The sequence below is a fragment of the Ranitomeya variabilis genome, chromosome 3 (assembly GCF_051348905.1).
Source record: "Ranitomeya variabilis isolate aRanVar5 chromosome 3, aRanVar5.hap1, whole genome shotgun sequence".
In the NCBI taxonomy this organism is placed as follows: Eukaryota; Metazoa; Chordata; class Amphibia; order Anura; family Dendrobatidae; genus Ranitomeya; species Ranitomeya variabilis.
Window position 1 is genome coordinate 14,501,559 of NC_135234.1, and position 22,103 is coordinate 14,523,661.

Consider the following 22,103-nt stretch of genomic DNA (forward strand, 5'->3'; position numbering starts at 1 on the left):
ATCACTCATACTATTGCATGCATTCTTACGGTCTGAAGGACGGACAACTTTCAGCCGGAGTGGCTTACCATCCATTGTGTAGACTGGCTTCCTACCTCACCCCCGACACAGGACTGGACAGTTGGAATTTGACAGCCTGGTTCTGGCAGAATCTTTACTCTCTTTCCCCATTGAAACCACATAAACACCCCAGAGAGCTGAGCACTTGTATGTGGGGAAGTCAGGAGTGATGTGATAGCTGGTGATAGCTCAGAAGACAACTATCTCATGTGGCCAGCCTTGGGTGTCGAGCGAACGAGGTTGCCTTGTAACCTTGACCGAAAAGCATCATACAAGTATGTTCTGGACACGTAAGGTCCTCCAGGCTTCCTCGGCTGGTACCTACATACAGCTAAGTCATCTCTACCATCAGTGTAACTCCTGTTCTTCCTCGCAGTGGTCATTGTGAGAGTATCCCGCCTGGTTCTCCACTTCCTGCCTGTTGCGATTGTAGCGGTGACCTTTTGCCTATTTATAAATAACTTTCTCAAACTTTTCCTTTGGTAAAACTTTGTGAGTTGTGAAGTCTTCACCCAGAACGCTGACTGTGTCCTTAACTTCCCTTGTATTTCCAACGCATAGCTCTACATCTTCATCTCCGTCTACAAAGACTCGATAGGAGAAAACGAAAACTAAAGTCTGAGAAAGGTTTCCTCTAAATTCTGGACATTAGCCGATACAGAGCACGTAGAAACAACAGGCTAAATAAATGGGGAATATATACATGTAAAGGCTACTTTAAATAAAAAGAAATTAAGGAAAATATAATATTTCCAAAAAGGTTTGTAATGTATCTTTTTCTAGAATAAAAAAAAAGATAGACAGATTTAACACTAAATAACTAATTGTTCCTAATTGCAGCTAAGAAGTCTTCATTTTAAAAGGAAATATGCTATTTTTTTACTAATTAAAATCAGTGATCTAATTGCTTTTAATTTCAAGATGTATCAGAGATCTACCTTAAAGCAGCCACGTGGAGCACAGTAACCAGGAGGGGTCACCATTACATCTATAGCAGAGCGTAGCGGTCATACTCCCTCTCTTGTGCAGAGGTTACTGCGCAGGGAAGGGGAGGAGGCGTGCTGCGATCATGACCTACTGGCTTCTTGTCGTGATCAAGGACTGCACCTTGTACAAGAAAAGGGAGGGGGAAAAAGCTGTGACCATCACCTATTATATTCCATAAGAAAGTGCTCTGTATATGTTCTGTGACCTGTGCAAGGAGGAGGCAAGTACAGGAGGAGGAGGTGAGCTGTGACATCACCTATTGTGAATGGTGGATCTTGTGTTATCTACTGTATATAGAGGTGTTATCAGTCATTGTACAGGAGGAGGAGGTGAGCTGTGACATCACCTATTGTGAATGGTGGATCCTGTATTATCCACTGTATATAGAGGTGTTATCAGTCATTGAACAGGAGGAGGTGAGCTGTGACATCACCTATTGTGAATGGTGGATCCTGTGTTACCTACTGTATATAGAGGTGTTATCAGTCATTGTACAGGAGGAAGAGGTGAGCTGTGACATCACCTATTGTGAATGGTGGATCCAGTGTTATCTACTGTATATAGAGGTGTTATCAGTCATTGAACAGGAGGAGGTGAGCTGTGACATCACCTATTGTGAATGGTGGATCCTGTGTTACCTACTGTATATAGAGGTGTTATCAGTCATTGAACAGGAGGAAGAGGTGAGCTGTGACATCACCTATTGTGAATGGTGGATCCTGTGTTATCTACTGTATATAGAGGTGTTATCAGTCATTGTACAGGAGGAGGAGAGCTGTGACATCGCCTATTGTGAATGGTGGATCCTGTGTTATAATAATAATAATCTTTATTTATATAGCGCCAACATATTCCACAGCGCTTTACAGTTTAACAGTTTCAAACACAACAGTCATGAGTAACAATGTTAACAATACAATAATTAAAGCAAAATAAGACGCCCCTGCTCGTGAGAGCTTACAATCTACAATGAGGTGGGGAGAAACAAAGTACAGGTGTGTATTTACAATGATGTATTTACAATGATGGTCCAGCCATCTTCAGGGGGTGGGGGGGTAGATGGAGATCGTGAATGGGCCACACACACACATACACACACACACACACACAAACATAAAATGACTGATTAGGGAACGTGATAGGCCGCTCTGAACAAATATGTTTTGAGCGAGCGCCTAAAACTATGCAAATTGTGGATGGTCCTAATATCTTGGGGTAGAGCATTCCAGAGGATTGGCGCAGCGCGGGAGAAGTCTTGGAGTCGGGAGTGGGAGGTACGGATTAGTGAAGAGGTTAGTTGAAAGTCATTTGCAGAGCGCAGCGGTCGGCCAGGCCGATAGACAGAAATGAGGGAGGAGATGTAAGGGGGTGCCGCACTGTGGAGAGCTTTGTGGGCGAGAACAAGTACTTTGAATTGTATCCTGTAATGAATGGGCAGCCAGTGTAGCGACTGGCGAAGAGATTGTATATGGGAGGTGAAGGAGAGATCGGAGTCAAACATAACACCCAGACAGCGTGCCTGCTGCCGGCGTGTTATTATGGTGCCACCCACAGAGAGGGAAATGTCAGGTTTAGGGAGGTTAGTAGATGGCGGGAGCAGAAGAAGTTCAGTTTTGGAGAGGTTGAGTTTCAGATAGAGAGCGGACATGATGTCAGAGACTGTGGACAGACAGTCAGTGGCATTCTGTAGTACAGTGGGGGTAAGGTCAGGGGATGACGTGTATAGTTGTGTGTCATCAGCGTAAAGATGGTACTGAAAGCCAAATCTGCTGATGGTCTGTCCAATTGGGGCCGTGTAGAGGGAGAAGAGAAGGGGGCCAAGGACTGAGCCCTGAGGTACCCCGACAGTGAGAGGAAGAGGAGATGAAGTGGAGCCGGAGAACAGAACACTGAAGGAACGGTCAGAAAGATAGGAGGAGAACCAGGAGAGAGCAGTGTTCTTAATGCCTAGTGACTGGAGCCTAGAGAGTAGGAGAGGGTGGTCAACAGTGTCGAAAGCTGCAGAAAGGTCGAGGAGAATGAGCAGAGAGTGGTCACCGTTACATTTTGCTGTCAGAAGGTCATTGGTCATCTTGATGAGTGCAGTTTCTGTCGAATGTAGGGGGCGGAAACCGGACTGTGAAGGGTCTAGGAGGGAGTGAATGGAGAGGTATCGGGTAAGGCGGGAGTATATCAGGCGCTTCAAGAGTTTAGAGATGAAGGGGAGATTGGAGACTGGTCTGTAGTTGTTTGTGCAGGATGGGTCGAGGGTGGGTTTCTTTAGTAATGTAGTAATGATAGAGTGTTTGAAGGAGGATGGGAAAATGCCAGAGGAGAGGGAGAGATTAACCCCTTCATGACCTTGGGATTTTTCGTTTTTCCGTGTTCGTTTTTCGCTCCCCTCCTTCCCAGAGCCATAACTTTTTTATTTTTCCGTCAATTTGGCCATGTGAGGGCTTATTTTTTGCGGGACGAGTTGTACTTTTGAACGACATCATTGGTTTTACCATGTTGTGTACCAGAAAACGGGAAAAAAATTCCAAGTGCGGTGAAATTGCAAAAAAAGTGCAATCCCACACTGGTTTTTTGCTTGGCTTTTTTGCTAGGTTCACTAAATGCTAAAACCGACCTGCCATTATGATTCTCCAGGTCACTACGAGTTCATAGACACCTAACATGACTAGGTTATTTTTTACCTAAGCGGTGAAAAAAAATTCCAAACTTTGCTAAAAAAAAAAAAAATTGCGCCATTTTCCGATACCCGTAGCGTCTCCATTTTTTATGATCTGGGGTCGGTTGAGGCTTATTTTTTGCGTGCCGAGCTGGCGTTTTTAATTATTCCAATTCGGTGCAGATATGTTCTTTTGATCGCCCGTTATTGCATTTTAATGCAAAGTCGCGGCGACCAAAAAAACGTAATTCTGGCGTTTCGATTTTTTTTCTCGTTTCGCGATCAGGTTAATGCTTTTTTTTATTGATAGATCGGGCGATTCTAAACGTGGCGATACCAAATATGTGTAGGTTTGATTTTTTTTTTATTGATTTATTTTGATTGGGGCGAAAGGGGGGTGATTTAAACTTTTATATTTTTTTTTATTTTTTTCACATTTTTTTTTACTTTTTTTTTTTACTTTTGCCATGCTTCAATAGCCTTTATGGGAGGCTAGAAGCAGGCACAGCACGATCGCCTCTGCTACATAGCAGCGATCTGCTGTTCGCTGCTATGTAGCAGACAATCAGGTGTGCTGTGAGCGCCGTCCACAGGGTGGCGCTCACAGTTGCCGGGGATCAGTAACCACAGAGGTCTCAAGGACCTCTATGGTTACAATGTACAAGCATCGCCGACCTCCGATCATGTGACGGGAGTCGGCGATGCGCTCATATCCGGCCGCCCGGCCGGATGCTGTAGTTAAATGCCGCTGTCTGCGTTTGACAGCGGCATTTAACTAGTTAATAGCGGCTGGTGAATCGCGATTTCACCCGCCGCTATTGCGGGCACATGTCAGCTGTTCAAAACAGATGATATGTCCCGGCTTTGATGCGGGCTCACCGCGGAGCCCTGCACCAAAGCAGAGGACCTGACGTCGGACGTACTATCCCGTCCGAGGTCAGTAAGGGGTTAAAGATTGTAGTTAGGCGAGTTGTGACAACTGGAGAGACTGGAGGAGGTGTGAGGGAATGGGGTCGGTGGTGCATGTAGTCGGACGACGAGAAGAGGAGAGGAGCCTGGAGACTTCTTCTGTGATGGGATCGAATGTGGAGAGTGAGCCAGGGGAAATGCAGGGAGGGATGGGAGTTGCTGTGCTTGGTGTCTGGGAGCGGATTTCCTGCCGGATATTGTCTATTTTCTCTATAAAGTGGGAGGCCAGGTCATCAGCACAAATGTCTGTGATAGGGGCTTGGGCTTTTGGCCTGAGGAGGGAGTGAAAGGTGTTAAAAAGTTTCTTGGGGTTGTTGGATAGTGAGGAGATCAGGGTGGTGAAGTAGATCTGTTTGGCGAGGTGAAGGGCAGAGTTATAGGTCCTTAACATAAATTTGAAGTGTATGAAGTCTTCTGGTGTGCGTGTTTTCCTCCATAAGCGTTCAGCACACCTAGAGCATCGCTGGAGAAATCGGGTTTGCGATGTGAGCCAGGGCTGTTTCACTCTGTGTTTGGAGGTTCTGAGGGTGAGGGGAGCTACTTGGTCTAGGGTGCTTCTAAGAGTGTCATTGTAGTGATGTACTGCCAGATCAGGACAGGAAAAAGAGGAGACTGGGGACAGTGATGAGTGTAAGGAGTCTGAAAGTGTATGAGGGTTAATGGCTTGTAGATTTCTGACTGAATGGTAGGTAGGAGAGTGCTGGGGTGGGCGAGGAATTGTGAGTGTGAAGGAGAGAATGTTGTGGTCAGAGAGGGGAAGCGGTGAGTTATCTAGGTAGGAGATTGAACAGAGCCGGGCGAAGACCAGGTCCAGGGTGTTACTGTCTTTGTGTGTTTCAGAGGTTGAGAGCTGTGAGAGGCCGAGAGAAGTGGTTAGTGATAGAAGCTGGGATGCAGATGTAGAAGTGGGGCTCTTTATGGGGATGTTGAAGTCTCCCAGGATAAGGGTTGGGAGTTCTGAGGACATGAAGTGCAGCAGCCAGGCAGAGAAATGGTCCAGGAAGAGGGTGGGTGAGCCTGAGGGCCAGTATATGACCGCTACTCTGAGGGAGAGGGGACGGAAGAGCCTGATGGTGTGGACCTCAAAAGAAGGGAATGAGAGTGATGGAACTGGGGGGATGACCTGGAAGGTGCATTGTGGAGAGAGAAGTATGCCGACTCCACCACCAGGTCTGTTTGTAGGTCTTGGGGAATGTGAGAATTGTAAGCCACCATGGGAACTGGCAGCAGGACAGTGTCAGAATCCTGAATCCAGGTTTCCGTGAGGGCCAACAGATTCAGAGTTTTTCAGAAAGTAATTGTGTAGGAAAGGAAGCTTGTTGCATACAGACCGTGTTATCTACTATATATAGAGGTGTTATCAGTCATTGTACAGGAGGAGGAGGTGAGCTGTGACATCACCTATTGTGAATGGTGAATCCTGTGTTATCTACTGTATATAGAGGTGTTATCAGTCATTGTACAGGAGGAGGAGGTGAGCTGTGACATCACCTATTGTGAATGTGGATCCTGTGTTATCTACTATATATAGAGTTGTTATCAGTCATTGTACAGGAGGAGGAGGTGAGCTGTGACATCACCTATTGTGAATGGTGGATCCTGTGTTATCTACTGTATATAGAGTTGTTATCAGTCATTGTACAGGAGGAGGAAGTGAGGTGTGACATCACCTATTGTGAATGGTGGATCCTGTGTTATCTACTGTATATAGAGGTGATATCAGTCATTGTACAGGAGGAGGATGAGGTGAGCTGTGACATCAATTAATGTGACTAGTAGATGCTGTCTATATAGACATGAAGTTGGAGGATTTTTGAGGAAAGTACTTTTTTAAATAAACATTTTGTGTGGAAAAAATTACAGTCCATTCAAGATGGAAAATACCGTATTATTAAAGGATGCAGTAAGCAAAAAAGAAACAACTATAGGACAAGTAATAAAAAATATGCAAGAGATGGAGAAAAGTTCAGGGATACATTCATTCAAAGTCAGAAAAGATTCACAAATACTAGATTATTGGATGTAAATTAAGACATCTTGAAATAAGACTTTCAGGTACTTCTATACTTGACTACAAAAGGGCGCTAAATATAAAAAAATAGGAAGAAGTGGTTTCCTGAGGAAAGCCGCAGCAAAAATAGATAAGAGATTCTTTATCAAGGTGCGGTTTCTGTGTAGGAGGGAAGAAGTCGCCATTTCAAGAAAGATGTCAGAAAGCAGAATTTTATTAAACCACAAAATGATGATGAAATTTAAAAATCATTAACAACATGTGTAAGTACTAATGTAGTTTTTTTTTTTTCCCAAGAACAGCCCTGCGGTCTGTACTATATGATGAGCGGTCAATACGTACATTAAATCCTTGGATAAAGGAACACGTTGGTTCAGAAACACACAGCGTCTTCCTACATTTTAAGAACGTAAATGCGAAAAACCCGTCAGGATTGAAGGTCCATACAATCGAAAAGGTTTGTAAGGCTACATTCGCACTGGGCGTCTTTGCAGCTTTTTTTATGCAGATTTTTCGGTTGTGTTGTACAGTACCAGGAAAGTCGGAGATTTCAGAAATCTCATGCACACGGCTTGTTTTTTTTGTTACCAGGATTTTGTGCTTTGCGTGTTTTGCACAACGGAGCATGACACTTCTTTCAGCGTTTTTTCGGCTTTTTCACCCACTGAAACGCAGGGGACGGGTTTTTTCTGCAATTTTTGTGCCAAAACCTGATTCTATAGAACAGGACTTTTTTCAACACTAAACTATTTTCTGAGAAAATGTTATAGTTGTGAGCGTTATTTTAACGTATCGTGCGACTCTTTCATCTAAAATATAATTTTTTATTTTGCTCAAGACAAAAAGGAAAAGGGACTTAAAAAACCTGCAAATAACAAATCGGACCCATTATGTTCCAAATGGTTAGTGTGCTCAGCTGTACCAAGCGATGTCCAGAGACGCCGTCTTCCTTATTATAGTGGATGGCTCCGTTGCAAATTCTGCATGAAACATTATAGAAATGGGAGTTCAGCGTCACTCTGCTCCTCTGTTCTCCTCTGCATAGACTTCAAGGGGCAGCTGTAACCTCCTCCATTCTCCTCTGCATAGACTTTAAGGGGCAGCTGTAAACTGATCCCTGAGTGAAAAAACAGCCCGTCAACATTTGCTCTATTGAGTGAATGATGAGATTATCAGGCAACAAGAGAAGTGGCTCATAAGAAAAAAAAAAAAGCAGATTTCTCTGATCAGACACATTACAAAAAGTTTCTTATATTCATTTGTACTTTTAATTTATGCAAAGTTTGGCTGAAATAACATGGACCATTGAAGTTGTCTTCGCACAGCGGCCTTCCTTCCTGGCCACCATCTCTGCTGGAAATGGCAGCCAGCCAAATTCTTTGTTCAGGAAAAGAAAGTGAATGAGACACAAAGCTTCATGTAGCCTCTTCTTTCTCAGTACCGGTGGGGGTCCCAAAGATTGGACCTACTCGGATCCAAAAGGGATGGCATGTCCGAGCAATGTCATCACTTTACCAGATAGAAATACACTTTTATTGGTAAAAGTTTTACTAAACTTTTACCATAACAAGTAGTTCTATTATATGTGCCCCAATAATCCTAAAAATGAGCGGATCCCATTTGCTTTTCTTAAAAGGGACAATCCAGGTTTAGAAAAACATGGCTGCTTTCTTTCAGAAATGCAACCCCAGACCATGGGTTGTGTCTCCTTTTGCGATTAAGCCCCATGGAAGTGAATGAGGCAGAGTTGCATTTCCAAGCACAACCCATGGTCACGAGGGGTGCTAATCCTGGGAAAGGCCTTTAATGTTGTGCATACACTCTCCATGGAAATAAAATAAATAGATACTTGAGAGTCATCCTCTCGTTCTAGAGATCAGAGAACACCTAAGCAGTCGGCATATAAATGTGTCATCAGGGAATGAAATCTGTTCTCACTCCTCAGATGTTGCAGATGTGTAAAAGTTTGCACTGATTATAAATTCTACAATTCATTACAGCATAAGAACAAACTGCGAGACGGTGCCTGGCGGACCCATGCCCCAATGACCACGAGCAGATGCCTGGCGGACCCATGCCCCAATGACCCATGTGCAGATGCCTGGCGGACCCACGCCCCGATGACCCATGTGCAGATGCCTGGCGGACCCACGCCCCGATGACCCATGTGCAGATGCCTGGCGGACCCACGCCCCGATGACCACGAGCAGATGCCTGGCGGACCCACGCCCCGATGACCCATGTGCAGATGCCTGGCGGACCCACGCCCCAATGACCCATGTGCAGATGCCTGGCGGACCCACGCCCCGATGACCCATGTGCAGATGCCTGGCGGACCCACGCCCCGATGACCCATGTGCAGATGCCTGGCGGACCCACGCCCCGATGACCCATGTGCAGATGCCTGGCGGACCCACGCCCCGATGACCCATGTGCAGATGCCTGGCAGACCCACGCCCCGATGACCACGAGCAGATGCCTTGCGGACCCACGCCCCGATGACCCATGTGCAGATGCCTGGCGGACCCACGCCCCAATCACCTACAAGGAAATGCCTGGCGGACGCACACTCGGATGACCCATTAAGCCAGGAAGGCTGTTTTTGTTTTGCTGAACCCTGCCTCGGTGTATGCTGACGTTAAGAAACCAACAGGTGTTTCAGCACCAAAGTGTTCCTGTGTCTACCTGAAGAAGCAGCTAAGCGTGTCAACCCCTCACAATATCTATGATGGCACCAATAATTATAATCCACGCTCGGCTATGGCAACAAACTTGCAACCTCAGTAAATGTCATTGTCGCAGGATAGGAATGGCATTGGATGGAATGGGGCACTTTTACCTGGGATCACATGAAGAGACAGAACAATCCACACAAGCCTCATACACAGATCTGGGGTCAGGTCTCCAAGATGTTTGGCACAACCTCCTGCCGAGATCCTTCACAAACTGTGTACAAGTGATGGCGACGGGCGGTCATCAGATACTGATGATGGAGGCGATGGGGGGGGGGGGGGGGGGTCCCCACATACTGATGGGGTTGACTGGCGGTCACCAGATACAGAGGTGAGTTACGTTTTTCTTTTAGCCAATTTGCATTTTATTTGATAAAAATAAACTATTAATACTTCTATTTTTTAAAGCTTTTTCCTGTGCAGCATTTTCTCCACACCTGCCTAAGACTTTTGCACAGCAGAGTATATCTCCAACAAAAGGCTCAAATCTTGTGTGTACAAAAAACAAAACTTCAAAAACTCTTCCTTTTTAATTTCTATTATAAAACCTCATTCCTGCTCATATCTTCAGGCTTTTGATCATTTTTTTTCCACTTCAGATTTTTAAAAACAACAGGTGGGAGAAAAGGAAATGCAGGTCTGTTTTTTTTTTGTTTGTTTTTTTAAAAACAGCTCCTGATGGAAAATGTTCGGAACTGGGCAAAGTCTCACCAAAGGCTGCAAAAAAGTCTCCAAAACTCTTCGGAAAATGAAAAACCCCTCCAAAAACCACCTGAAAGAAGGAGCGCTTTCTGAAGTGGATTTTACTAGAAAACTTGGTGGTTTTGATGGTTTTTTAAAAAAAAAAAAACTCTTTCTATACATCTAAAAGTGATGGAAAACAGAAGCTCCTAGTCTAACAGATCGGGAAAAGTCTGAGAGGACAAAAACAGAGAAGTGTAGAAGAAAATAGCAATACACAGAAGCTATTATGGGACGGCAGCAGAGAAGAGTTAGCAGATGATATAAATATAGAGGATGTATAATGGGAGCTGACGAGGAGACGCTTATTACAGGGCCAATTATCACTCATTAGCGTGGCACCTACTTTCCGTGCTGGGAGAATGTATGGTGCTGAATGCTATCAGTAACAATATGAGGTTAAGGGGCAATAATAGGCTCAAGCATTTATCCTATAGCCATTGGATAGGTGAAGAAGACGTCAGATCGCCAGACATGGCCACCTGGGATTGGAGCAGTGGTGGAGATGGCAACCTGATGCTCCATTCTACGGCACGGCCAATGTAAATGAGAGTCATTGAGACTTGTCAGAAGTTTTGAATAGCGGGGGTCCAGATGCTGCGACCCCACCCCTAGTGATCGTTAAAAATAGAGGAGTGAAGCGCTGACCTCTTTAGAGAAATTCCATAGAATCGGAGACCGACTCCCAAACTTGGAAGCATGTCAAGACTTCAGTCTCCAAAGAAAGCAGCGCCACTACTACTTCATTTTAGTAATCAGTGGGGGTCTCAGCAACAGGTCTCACCCCCATGATTAAAACTTCTATCAAGTCTTTACAGTTTCAGATGGAATCAAAAGGTTATTCCCAAAGATTCACATAGCATAAGGGATAACTTGATGATCGCTGGGGGTTCAATTGCTGGATACCCAACAGTCGCAACAATGGGGCTTTGGGAGAGTAAAATCACCTGTCCTGAATGGTGTGCATTCATTCATTGTCTACGGGACTGCCAAGTACAGCATCAGCTGATTCCAACAGTCCTACAGGCAATGAATGGAGGGGAGGTTAAGCATGCTCACCGCTACTTGATTCAAGAAGGGGGTGCAGAGCAACATTCCCAGAAATCAGCAAGTTATCGGTAGGAAATGTACGTGATTAAGCCAAAATCTTCCTGGGTAAGCATCTTCTGGACAGATGAGACCAAGATAGAGATTTTTGGTAAAGCAAATCATTCTACTATTTACCGAAAATGGAATTAGGCCTACAAACAAAAGAACACAATACCTACAGTGAAGTATGGTGGAGATTCAAAGATGTTTTGCTGCCTCTGGCACTGGGTGCCTTGTCTTATGTCCAATTTACCTTTTTTTCTATTGCTCCGATACACATGAAAGGAAATAAACAAGTGTAATTGCAAGAATTTTCCAGAGAAATACTTAAATTTCTGGAACAATTTCCAGGATGCTCCTCTTGGCCACAACTGTATTCATGGTCTTCTGGTACATGTAAGGTGCACAGAGGAGGGAACACTCCATAACATTAGAGGACTTGTCTATAGCGTGCCACCGTTACACCGCGATCATGTGTGACCTCTGATCATATTTTCCAATTCTATGTTGGTATCTTATTCATTACTCAATTTGCACCTTTTTTGAAGTTAACTTTACTTGGTCTCGTGACAGTGGTTTTCGATTTCTGATCATTTTTGCCAAATTATTCATTTTGATTTCTCAAAATATTGCAAAGAACTGCAGTGAAGTATAAAATCTGTCTAGTCTTTTTTTTTTGTATAATTGAAGACCAACAAGTGAAGTTTTAAAAGGGTCAAGTGACTTTTTAGTCTAATAAGGAGCAAAAAAAAAAAAGTCAAGGGCAAAAGAAAAAGCATCTTTGATTTTGCACAAAATTCATTAACCCAAATGGACGGTTTTGAAGAATCTCATGCAAAAAAAACCAGCAACGAATATCACAAAGGTAAAAAAAAAAAAAAAAAAAGGAAATAATCAATTGGGGCCCAAGTGTCCTTGTAAGTATCATAAAGAGCCAGGTAATAAAAACACTAATAATTATAATGGCCATTGGCCGCCCCTGCTGCATGACAATAATAATAATAATAATAATAAAACAAGTGTATCTAGGTCGGCCACAGAATAACATGTCCTTGTAAATGATCTGAATAATGTGCACTGCAGGCCGTGCCGATCATCCCAATATCATCATTATTATCCCCTGTACATTATAATTATTCTTTGCGTGCGCTCGGTTTCCGCAGGGTGTTATTAGTGCAATGATCAGACCGCTACGTTTTAATAATTCATCCATAATAAACAATAATATGAGGTCGTGGGGTCGGTGACCATATACTTCGCTGGATGATAGTAATTATAAAATACACCTGGGGGTAACAATACTGCTGAGGGTTATGTACACCTGGGGACGAACAGAGGAATAATCTGCCCTGAGACCCCACAATCTGCTTCTGTCCTGATATAACAGAAGACACGACGTCATAATGGATCTGATATACAGTGACTGGACCCAAAGAACTCGCCAACTTGAATACTGGGGTTTTGCGCTCTGGCTGAATATTGGGGTTTTGCGCTCTGGCTGAATATTGGGGTTTTGCGCTCTGGCTGAATACTGGGGTTTTGCGCTCTGGCTGAATATTGGGGTTTTGCGCTCTGGCTGAATATTGGGGTTTTGGACACAAGAAAAGCGATGGAGAAGAACAATAACATAATAAGTAACCACATGCAAGTTATTTCATTAAATGTTAAAAAGAAACAACAACATAGTATTATTAATATATAATAATTCTTTGCAGTGGGGCGTCCTAATAACAAGGAGCAATAGCCGGCACATAGACTGGACCACATATGATAATACTACAACTAATAACTATAAACATTGCACCATGTAAACACTAAGCATCAACCAGGACCAGACACTGGAGATAAGAATCCTAAAACTAATAGTATAGAGAGCAGTCATGCAATAACGCCAGCACTGGTGATAACTGCCGTGTAATGATGGCGTACACTGGAGCAATAACGTGCACTGCAGGCTGTAATAACAGTATAATGCTAATGTATATAATACTGGGTGTTAGTAGTAGACTAACGCACTATACACATTGTGTCACCAGTGTAATAATACCAGGCACGGGCTGTGATAGTAATAGAGAGCTGATGAGCGCTGTGGATTGTAATAACAGGTACTGGAAATATAATAATAACACATTAGTAATGTAATAGTACTGTCAGTTATAATGGTGTAACAGTTATGGGCGCTGTACAGTATGTGTCATAACAATACTGTAATAACTTGTTCTGAGGATTATGGTACAATAACATGGACTGTAGTTTATATGTACGGAAACACACACACAGCTAACACACACACACACACAGCTAACACACACACACACACACAGCTAACACACACACACTGCTAACACACACACACAGCTAACACACACAGCTAACACACACACACACAGCTAACACACACACACACACACAGCTAACATACACACACACACACAGCTAACATACACACACACAGCTAACACACACACACAGCTAACACACACAGCTAACACACACAGCTAACACACACAGCTAACACACACAGCTAACACACACAGCTCGGCTTCTGGTAAAGTGGGGAGAGATCCGGACCTGCCCCTATTGTGCCCGATTCAGCAGTATATGGCCCTGTGCACATGAGACCCCCGACCTTACAAGGGCGGTCCACGGCTCACCATGGTAGTACTCTGCCCTATGTGATAGGCACATAGGGCTTGTGTAGAACAGAGTACCCCCATGGTGAGCCGTGGACCGCCCTTGTAAGGTCGGGGGTCTCATGTGTACAGGGATCCATATACTGCTGAATCGGGCACAATAGGGGCAGGTCCGGATCTCTCCCCACTTTACCAGAAGCCGAGCTGTTGGTTGGCGGTCGGGATTCTTGCTGGTAACGAGGTCTCGGTGACTGTTCCGCTTTTATTTATTGTATCGTATTTCACTGTGTATGTTAGCTGTACGTGTGTGTGTGTTAGCTGTACGTGTGTGTGTGTGTTAGCTGTACGTGTGTGTGTGTTAGCTGTACGTGTGTGTGTGTTAGCTGTACGTGTGTGTGTGTTAGCTGTACGTGTGTGTGTGTTAGCTGTACGTGTGTGTGTGTTAGCTGTACGTGTGTGTGTGTTAGCTGTACGTGTGTGTGTGTTAGCTGTACGTGTGTGTGTGTTAGCTGTACGTGTGTGTGTGTTAGCTGTACGTGTGTGTGTGTTAGCTGTACGTGTGTGTGTGTGTGTTAGCTGTACGTGTGTGTGTGTGTTAGCTGTACGTGTGTGTGTGTGTTAGCTGTACGTGTGTGTGTGTGTTAGCTGTACGTGTGTGTTAGGCTACGTTCACATTAGCGTCGGCGACGCAACGCACAACGCAAACAAAAACGCAGCAAAACGCATGCACAACGCTGCGTTTTGCGACGCATGCGTCCTTTTTTTGCTTGATTTTGGACGCACAAAAAATGCAACTTGTAGTGTCCTCTGCGCCCAGACGCGTGCGCCGCAGGGACGCATGCGTCGCAAAACGCAAGTGCAACGCATGTCCATGTGCCTCCATGTTAAATATAGGGGTGCATGACGCATGCGGCGACGCTGCGGCGCAGAACGCTAATGTGAACGTAGACTAAGCTGTACGTGTGTTAGGTGTACCTGTGTGTGCTGTACGTGTGTGTTAGCTGTGTGTGTTACCTGTACCTGTGTGTGTGCTGTGTGTGTGTGTTGTACACGTTTCCTCAGCTTTATTATAAGTTACACTTCACCACTGTCGCTCACCTGCTGCATAGCTGATAGTGAGATTGTTGGGATTGTGGACACTTATTGGGGTCTTCACCCCTGCGTGCCCCTTCACTGTCTGTTTACTAATTATTATATTACTATAGATTATATCCTGTACACTCCTGTGCAGTGTGAGACCCCCTGTGTATTACAACTCATCCCACCGTGAAGTGATACCCTGTGTATTGTGAGACCCCCATGCAGTGTGAGCCCCCCTCCCCTTGCAGTGTGAGACCCCCATACAGTGAGCCCCCCTCCGTGCAGTGTGAGCCCCCCTCTGTGCAGTGTGAGCCCCCCTCTGTGCAGTGTGAGCCCCCCTCTGTGCAGTGAGACCCCCATGCAGTGTGAGCCCCCCTCTGTGCAGTGTGAGCCCCCCTCTGTGCAGTGTGAGCCCCCCTCCCCTTGCAGTGTGAGCCCCCCTCTGTGCAGTGTGAGACCCCTCTGTGCAGTGTGAGACCCCCTCTGTGCAGTGTGACCCCCCATGCAGTGTGAGCCCCCCTCTGTGCAGTGTGAGCCCCCCTCCCCGTGCAGTGTGAGGGCAGCTTGCGCGCCGGCCATGACAGGGCTGTGACAGGCTGAGGGCAGCGGCGGCGGAGTCATGTGGGGACACGGGGGAGTGCGCTCGGTGAGAGGGGAGGACGCGGAGGAGTGGTCTGCCCTCCCCTCCCGTCCTGTCCGCGGCTGCTGCCTCCTCCCCCGGAGCTCCCGCCGGCCCTCCGTGGCCCCGGTGCGGCGGTTACCTGCGCCCGGCTCCCGCACTGTCCTCCTCCGCCGCCCGAGCACCAAATCCTCCATTCCTCTGTCCACTGTCACCCGAAATCCCCTCGGTCAGTCCCGCCCCCTCCCAACCCACCGCCGCTCGCCATTGGCTAGTGCCCCGCTGCCTCCGGACGCCATTGGTGGAGGGGCTTGACAATCAGGGAGTGGCGCCGAGCGACACGCGCGTCCGGGCGACGCCCAAAAACAAATCGAGTGCTCCTACTATGCGCCACGCCCCCTTGAGTAAAGCTCTTCTTCCTCATTGGTCTTCTGGGAAGCATGTTACGGGTTTGGGGAAGATGCGATTGGTCAGTTCCTGCTAGGGGGCGGGATCACAGTGTCTGTTCGGGATTGGTCGGGAGTGACACTTTTTTTTGGTCCCTGTGACAGAGGTTGCCCGCTGACAGGTCATTTACATACAGCGACATCACGTGCCCAGACCCGTGTCTCCGAGCCGCGTCACCAGCCCGCTTTGAAGCCTTCTGCTACTCCATTGGTCTGTATAGCCATCAATCATTACGAGTCCCTCCTCTTTTACGTAGCTAGCAGGTTAGTGTGTCCCAGACAGATCCCGTGGTTTGTTTTTTTTTTATTTTGCTCTACGCATTTCTAATTTCGCCCATTTATTTATTTATTTCCTGCCCGTAAACTTAAATGACCCCAAAGAGTGAGTGACAGCCGACCGGACCAATGGGGGGGTCGGTATTTCAGTGACGTCACGCGGTCAGTCATCCTATAGAAAAGCGCGGCTGGCAGGGCTGGGGGAGGGGCCGTCTGGCGCCGGGAGTCGCGGCAGGTGGATGAGGTCAGGAGAGACCCAGAGCGCGGGGCTCCCCCTGGTGGCGGCTGCCGGGATGGCACCTGCGATAAGACCGTATTTCCGGCGCATGTGTCACGATATATCCTGATAATAACACTATACTAACACTACGTAGCCTCATCCCGTCTATACAGTGTGACCAAAAGACCAAGACACTATTATATAGCGGCCGGAACAATGGGACGGTGTCTCATAGCAACCAAACAACAATCAATTATTTACTGTTAACCCCGCGAGGCCCGGGCGTTTTATAGTCTTGTGCTCTTTTTTGTTTTCTTCTAAAAGCCATCACTATATATATATATATATATATATATATCTGCCCATAACAGTTTTTTCCAATCTTCCTCTGTCCAATGTCTGTGTTCTTTTGCCCATATTAATCTTTTCCTTTTATTAGCCAGTCTCAGATACGGCTTTTTCTTTGCCACTCTGCCCTGAAGGCCAGCATCCCGGAGTCGCCTCTTCACTGTAGACGTTGACACTGGCGTTTTGCGTGTACTATTTAATGAAGCTGCCAGTTGAGGACCTGTGAGGCGTTGATTTCTCACCCTACAGACTCTAATGTACTTGTCTTGTTGCTCAGTTGTGCAGCGGGGCTCCCACTTCTCTCTACTCTGGTTAGAGCCTGTTTGTGCTCTCCTCTGAAGGGAGTAGGACACACCGTTGTAGGAAATCTTCAGTTTCTTGGCAATTTCTCGCATGGAATAGCCTTCATTTCTAAGAACAAGAATAGACTGTCGAGTTTCACATGAAAGTTCTTTATTTCTGGCCATTTTGAGAGTTTAATGGAACCAACAAATGTAATGCTCCAGATTCTCAACTAGCTCAAAGGAAGGTCAGGTTTATAGGTTCTCTAATCAGCCAAACTGTTTTCAGCTGTGCTAACATACTTGCACAAGGGTTTTCAAGGGTATTCTAACCATCCATTAGCCTTCTTGCACAGTTAGCAAACACAAAGTACCATAAGAACACTGGAGTGATGGTTGCTGGAAATGGGCCTCTATACACCTATGAAGATATTGCATTACAAACCAGACGTTTGCAGCTAGAATAGTCATTTACCACATTAACAATGTATAGAGGGTATTTCTGAATCATTTCATGTTGGCTTCATTGGAACAAACTGTGCTTTTCTTTCAAAAATAAGGAAATTTCTAAGTGACCCTAAACTTTAGAACGGTAGTGTATGTATATATATATATATATATATATATATATATATATATATATATATATATATATATATATATATATATATATATAGGTTTAAAAATTGGAGCAGCACAAAACACTGTACCTTAACAAAGTGCACGCATCCCCGGCCAGCAATCTCAGAAGGCTCCTTGGAATAGTAGAAAAAAAGGGGAAACAGCACAGGAGACTTCCAGAAAAAAGTGATGTTTATTGCCCAAATGGCGTGGCGACATTTCGGATACAATCTGTTCTCAAGCCAAAGAAAGGATTGTATCCGAAACGTCGCCACGCCATTTGGGCAATAAACATCTTTTTTTTTCTGGAAGTCTCCTGTGCTGTTTCCCCCTTTTTTTTTCTACTATATATGTATATATATATATATATATATATATATATATATATATATATATACACACAGTATATATACATTTTTTATATATACACATATTTATATGTAATACAATTATATATATATGTATATACATACTGTATGTAAATGAATAATATATATATCTAATATTACTATTTATGTTTTTGTAAATAAATCAGTATATTCTAAGTGCCCCAAAAACAGTTCCTATAATGGTTACAACTTATCTTTCATCTCAAACAAATTTCATCCTGCTCCTTTAATGCAAAAAAAAAGTTTTGGTTTTCTGGATGCAGCGACACAAAAATATGATTTTTCCATAAAAAGTGTCTTTATTGTGCAAAAGTAACAAAAAAAATACATATTTGGTATCACCATTTTTCTATCAACCCCATACTGTAGACATAAAATGTTATTTTCACTGTTTTTTTTTTGTTTTTTTTTTAAAGTAAAAATTAATATGGGAATTGCTTCTTTTTTTCATCCCTCCCCAGAGAGGGTATTACACTAAACGACTTACCAACGATCACGACCAGCGATACGACCTGGCCGTGATCGTTGGTAAGTCGTTGTGTGGTCGCTGGGGAGCTGTCACACAGACCGCTCTCCAGCGACCAACGATCAGGGGAACGACTTGGTTTTCCACCAACATAGAAGAGGATTCTTTACTGTTAGGGCAGTGAGAATCTGGAATTGCTTGCCTGAGGAGGTGGTGATGGCGAACTCAGTCGAGGGGTTCAAGAGAGGCCTGGATGTCTTCCTGGAGCAGAACAATATTGTATCATACAATTATTAGGTTCTGTAGAAGGATGTAGATCTGGGAATTTATTATGATGGAATATAGGAATATAGGCTGAACTGGATGGACAAATGTCTTTTTTCGGCCTTACTAACTATGTTACTATGTTACTATGTTGAAACTGTCTTCAACGATGCCGAAGTCCCCCTGCAGCGCCCGGGTAACCAGGGTAAACATTGGGTTACTAAGGGCAGGGTCGCGCTTAGTAACCCGATATTTACCCTGGTTACCATTGAAAAAGTAAAAAAAAACAGTACATACTAACATTCTGATGTCTGTCACATCCCCCGGCGTCCACAGGGTTAAAACTGCTTTCGGCAGGAGCGCTGCTAATGCTGCGCTGCTGCCGAGAGCTTCCTTCACTGAATGTGTCAGCGCCGGCAGTAACAGCGGTGACGTCACCGCTGTGCTCTGCTTTACGGCCGGCGCTGACACAGTCAACCCTGTGGGGGCCGGGGGACGTGACAGACATCAGAATGTAAGTATGTAGTGGGGTTTTTTTTAACTTTTACAATGGTAACCAGGGTAAATATCGGGTTACTAAGCGCGGCCCTGCACTTAGTAACTCGATGTTTACCCTGGTTACAAGTGAACACATCGCTGGATCGGCGTCACACACGCCGATCCAGCGATGACAGCGGGAGATCAGCGACCAAAAAAAGGTCCTGATCATTCCCATCGACCAACGATCTCCCAGCAGGGGCCTGATCGTTGGTCGCTGTCACACATAACGAGATCGTTAGCGGGATCGTTGCTTACATCACCAAAGCGTGACGTTGCAACAATATCGTTAACGATATCGTTATGTGTGACTCAGCCTTAACGGTACCTTTAATCAAAGTTGATCAATAAGTTATCTGTCCTGAAACATGGCAACAAATGTCCTGAAAAAGCAACAACAAATCCTTCTATAACCAAATCGATGGGAAAATAAAAAAGTTTTGGTTCTTGGCTGGAAGAGAGGAAAATATTTAAAAAAAAAGTCCAGAAATAGAAAGATCTTAGAAGGGTAAAATGTGACCAGTCCTTAAGCTTAAATAGAAAACCTCAAGTTCACATTGGCCCTGATTTATCATTTGTATTTTTTTAGTGATTTTTGTGGCATTTGTTGCGATTTTTTATTTTATATTTCCTTTTGCTAAATTCTTCAAAATGACGTTCACGGTTTGATGAATTTTTACGCAAAATCAAAGACACTCTTTTGCTTTTCTTGTCTTTTCTTTTTTCATTTGTGACTTTTTAGAGTAAAAAGTTGCACGATCCTTTATAATATTCCACTAAGATTTGCATAAAAAAATTCTATTGAATAAAAATAAAACGCATTTATATCATCTCTGCACAAAGAGTTTGTCACGTTTTTTTCAAAAATGAATCGTCCGGAAAACAAAAACAACGGAGAACAGAGAATAAAAAAAAAAACACGGATAAATAAGTAGGAAGTTAAGGTAAAAATAGCCGCAAGTTAAAAGAATGTGGCAAAAAAAGAAAAAGGAAAGCTTAAAAAAGTAAAAAAAAAGTCGGCAAATACTAGGCAGAAATGCAATAATGAATTGCGCCCTTTGTGTATGAAATACGTGTGCGGCGTTCACTTCACGTTTTATTTTTCCCTCATCATTAGGGATCGCTTCTGATTTTTTTTCTTCGTTTTATGCAATTTAAAAAAAAAGAAAAAATTAGAAAAGACCTTTGAACTTATAAGCGGTTTGGTTCTCCAGTCGAAGTCTTCATCCGGACGGTTTCTGGGTTTTCTATCAGAAGATAATCATACATTTGAGAGATAATTGTGTGTCAGAAAGAAAGAGAAGGGACGTTCTTTGAGGCTCGGTGAGGATATTGGTCTAATTGGCGTTCTTCAGATGATAAAGGGTTTCTCGGTGACTCGGTCACGCTCATAACGACAGACTTTGAGTTATAGAAAAGTGATGCAGTTTCACTCGTCCGGAAAAAGGGGGAAAAAAAAATCGACAAAATGTTTCCGTAGTTTGAGATTGGGGTGATATGAATTACACAGAGGCGGTGGGACGGTTTCGCTTTTGTCCCCCAAATATAAGGGTATCCCAAGATATCGGGCACTCGGAAAACACAGTTTTATATTCTAGAATCACTTCCAGAGTTGTCAGTTGTGCAATGGTGCGAGATGCAGATCGGCAGAGTATTATTACCAAGAGTTTATTAAATGGCATCCAGGACTTTCGAAATAACCTGCCGTGCAAGATTAGGTAAAAGGTGTCGGAAAATCAGCATCAAAATCTGCACATAACATGTAGATCTTCATGCCGATATGTGGCAAAATCCACAGCAGACAAATCTGTACTGGTAAATGCTTAATGTCCTCTTACATGGACTGGCCAATGGCACGATACGACCGACGATTTTTAAATGGTGTTGCGAGTGTGGCTTCTGGGTTGAGGTGCCATGGTGTGGCTTCAGGGTTGAGGTGCCATGGTGCGGCTTCAGGGTTCAGGCTCCATGGTGTGGCTTCAGTGTTCAGGTGCCATGGTGCGGTTCAGGGTTCAGGTGCCATGGTGTGGCTTCATGGTTCAGGTGCCATGGTGTGGCTTCAGGGTTCAGGTGCCATGGTGTGGTTTCAGGGTTGAGGTGCCATGGTGCGGCTTCAGGGTTCAGGCTCCATGGTGTGGCTTCAGGGTTCAGGTGCCATGGTGCGGCTTCAGGGTTGAGGTGCCATGGTGCGGCTTCAGGGTTGAGGTGCCATGGTGTGGCTTCAGGGTTCAGGTGCCATGGTGTGGTTTCAGGGTTGAGGTGCCATGGTGCGGCTTCAGGGTTGAGGTGCCATGGTGCGGCTTCAGGGTTCAGGCTCCATGGTGTGGCTTCAGGGTTCAGGTGCCATGGTGTGGCTTCAGGGTTCAGGTGCCATGGTGCGGCTTCAGGGTTGAGGTGCCATGGTGCGGCTTCAGGGTTGAGGTGCCATGGTGTGGCTTCAGGGTTCAGGTTCCATGGTGTGGCTTCAGGGTTCAGGTGCCATGGTGTGGCTTCAGGGTTCAGGTGCCATGGTGTGGCTTCAGGGTTCAGGTGCCATGGTGTGGCTTCAGGGTTCAGGTGCCATGGTGTGGCTTCAGGGTTCAGGTGCCATGGTGTGACTTCAGGGTTCAGGTGCCATGGTGTGGTTTCAGGGTTGAGGTGCCATGGTGCGGCTTCAGGGTTGAGGTGCCATGGTGCGGCTTCAG

General features: G+C 45.0%; 1 protein-coding gene across 2 annotated transcripts in view; it reads right to left on the reverse strand.

Moving 5' to 3' along the window:
- ZBTB20 (zinc finger and BTB domain containing 20) overlaps positions 1 to 15,811 on the reverse strand; it is a 941,497-nt gene extending 925,686 nt beyond the window's left edge. For both annotated transcript variants that reach the window (XM_077293705.1, XM_077293703.1), the window contains exon 1: positions 15,714 to 15,811. The gene's annotated coding sequence lies outside the window, so the exon portion shown is untranslated. The remainder of the gene's footprint in view (positions 1 to 15,713) is intronic.
- Between the last annotated feature and the right edge of the window lie 6,292 nt (positions 15,812 to 22,103).